We start from the raw sequence: 3264 nt of genomic DNA on the forward strand, positions 1-3264 counted from the left end.
CGCAGGTTAGAACTTACAAACACTTACCCTGATGAACACACCGAATTAGTTCCCAAGGCCTCTGTAACAAAGCACCACAGACTGGGTGGCTTACCCAACAGAAATTTATTATCTCATAGGTCTGGAGACAAAAGGCAAACTCAAGGCGTCAGCAAGGCCATGACCTTCTGAAACCTGCCCGGGAGACTTCCTTGCCTCTCAGCGTCTGGGGGTCCACTGGAAGTCTTTGACGCTCCTTGGCTTGTAGATGGGTCGCTTCCATGTTCACCTGGTGCTTTTCCTGTGTCTCCATATTGTCCGCCCTCGATGCAGGTCAGCGCCTGTGTCCCAGTTTCCCCTTTTGATGAGGACACCCGTTGTACTGGTTTGGAGCCCAACCCTGATGACTCCATCTTAACTTGATTATCTCTGGAAAGACCTCATCTCCAAATATGGTCACATTCTGAGGTGCTGGGTGTTGGGACTCCTACGTATCTTTTTGGGAGACACAGTTCACCAGTGTTTACTGGGGCCTCACGGTGCTCTTGGCATCTCTCGGAGCATTGACACAGATTACCTTATTTCATTATCGTGGTGCCTTCGTGAAGAGAATAGTCTTGCTGCCCCTTTGTCGGGTGATGAAACAGGGATGCAGAAGTATGAGGTAACTCTCCAGGACACACACATTCGACGTGAGTGCTGTGTGTGCAACCAGAACCCGCATCGTGTGGTCTTGTCCATCTCTCAGAAAGGAGCTCTGGTCATCAGCAAGAAGAGAAACAGGTAGTTGAGGCTGTCTGTGGGGATCCTGCGACCCCTCCTAATACTCCCTGATGACCTGAGGTGTGAGACTCCTTTGTTCCGAGAGGCTGTAGGGAGATTCTGATGCACTCGTGCTAATGGAGGTGAGTGGACCAGGAGCTCCTGTCTTTGGTCTTTTGGGAGCCTCAGGCAGGCCCCACTGAAGTTCCACCCCATTCCTCCCAGCCAGTTCCTCTCAGATCCCCCCAGCCAGTTCTTGAGTCTGGCTGCTTCCCCGTGGGTGTGCATTGCCTTTGTAAGTGGTGGGCTCTTACGTAACATCCGGCCTCTCCTTGTGGCCACCTCTGTTTCTGTTTCTCTGGGAGCTTCCCTTTCTGTTTTTGCGCAGTGCCCAAGGGTTTCTAAAGGGTCAGAGTTCAGCTTTGGTGCAGGAATCCAGGCTCTTGGACCTACCTGGAAGTGAGTGTACCGTGTGGGGTGTGTAGTGTGAGCTGTGGCTGAAGAGTTCCGCTGGGGCTGGAGCACAGAGAGCTGCAATGCCAGTGGGCAGCTATGGGCCACTGGGGGCAAGGCCTTCACCCCCATGTTCTTAAGGCTACTCGGTGTACTGGAGATGCTCAGCGTCCCCTCGCCCCACAACACACTGTAAAGATGACGTCTCCTGATTAAGGCCCAAGGGGAGGGTCTGTTCCATCCTTGCTTAGATGATGACCTTCTGCCATATCCTGAACCCCTTAGAGCTCATCATAAGTTGCCCACTGCCCCCACATACCACCTTCCAGCCTGTAAGCTTTTGAAAGCAGTTTCAATTACAAATGACATCAGATCTAAATCAGGATCTGAGGAGAGCAGCCTGCTTTTAATCAATCACTCCAGTTGACTGCTTTATGTGCCTACTGGCAAAAAATAGATCCAGTCCATTTAATAAGATTGCCCAGCCAAGGAGAGAGCCTGACCTGTGAGTTCCTCACTCGGGGGCAGCAGGCACCTGCAGGGTGGCAGGGAGTTCCCGGGGCTTCTCCGTGGGGCTGTTTGTGACCATGGTTTCTGACTGACACTTCTCGTTTACAAGGTGACCCAAGCACAGAACCTTTTAATTAGCCCACAGATCCGGAGCGCTTTGTGTGGGTGACTGTCAGTTTCTTTGCCTTCCGCGGCCCTCTGTTGCCAAGGCAACACTCTCCCAACAGTGGATCAGGCTGCGGCAGGGCAGTGGAGAGGCAGGCAGCCCGGTGCCAGCTCCCAGCCAGATAGTAAATATTCATGATAAGACCGCGAGGTTAAAAACTGCATTGCCGATGAGTTTTATTATTCAGGGTCAGCATTACGCAGTGCTGGGGGGGGGGGGGGTTGGAGAAAGCAAGCTTGTTTGTCTGAAGGCTAAAACACAGAAGCAAAAGTACCAAAGTCTCAAAAAATAACACAGAAAGTGTGAACACTCCTCAGCTGTTGTGTCTTGACTTGATTAATATCAAATATTTCCATGGAAGTACAAAGAATATGGGATTATCTTTCTTAACAAGTAATATCACTGTAATATTGTCTTGCCCATGTGTTTGTTTAATAACTGAGTCATAAGGGAATGTGCTTAAGAAGCTGAGATCCAGTCAACATGTAATAAATAGTCTGCTGGCAGTAGGGGCATATTCGAGCTGCCCTGGACTCGTGAATATGTTTATCCCTTCCTGTGAGGACATTTTGGGATGAACAAATCTGAGGGTAGATGCTATGTCTATTAAAAAACAAATACAACTGCTGATATTCACAGATATTCTGCAGATATTCTGCAGATAGTTCCAGAAGAGAAGTAATGGGAACCAGTCACAGGCCAACTCAAGTAAGATCTTTCTCTCCCTTCTGATCACTTGGGTCTTCAATTCCTGGAGGGCTCTCAGGTTTTGGTTGGTTCCACTGCTGGTTGGCAGGACAAGGCTGGTGCCAACGCCTGGTACAGTCTGGGCCACAGGGTGTGAAATTGGGCTTCTTTTCACCTAAAGATTTAGCCCTGTGAAGGGATCATAAGTTGCCAGTTGGGTCCTTAGATCCTCATAGGAAAGTCATTCCATAGGAACGGGACTGCTTCAGGATAGAGGAAAGACTTACCAGATCAATACTTGTAGGAGTATTTCATTAAGTGTTAAATAACTATTGTAATTACATCACCTGCAGCTTACTTGATTATTTAATTCAGCCTGTTGAGGAATTAATTACTATTTAATCAGTGCTGTCATTTAGAGGACAGACATAATCACCGAGTTTCTGTGCTGGTAATGACACAGTACCATTCTTCCTCTCAATCTGGTGTGGTCTAACAGCTGGAGGCGATATTCCCATCTGCTTGTTGGACTTCTGGATCCAGATGAGTGTGGGCTGGGTGTTGACTGAGCACCTACAAGGAGCCACTCAAAAGTGTATCTGCAGGTCACAGGGTGACATTGCCTGTCCTGGTGCCATTTCTAGGCACTGGATGGAAGGGGCAGGAGCATCTTCGATAGTGAATGTCACAGCTGACACCTGCAGTTG

The sequence above is a fragment of the Prionailurus bengalensis genome, chromosome A1, assembly GCF_016509475.1.
Source record: "Prionailurus bengalensis isolate Pbe53 chromosome A1, Fcat_Pben_1.1_paternal_pri, whole genome shotgun sequence".
Classification (NCBI taxonomy): domain Eukaryota; kingdom Metazoa; phylum Chordata; class Mammalia; order Carnivora; family Felidae; genus Prionailurus; species Prionailurus bengalensis.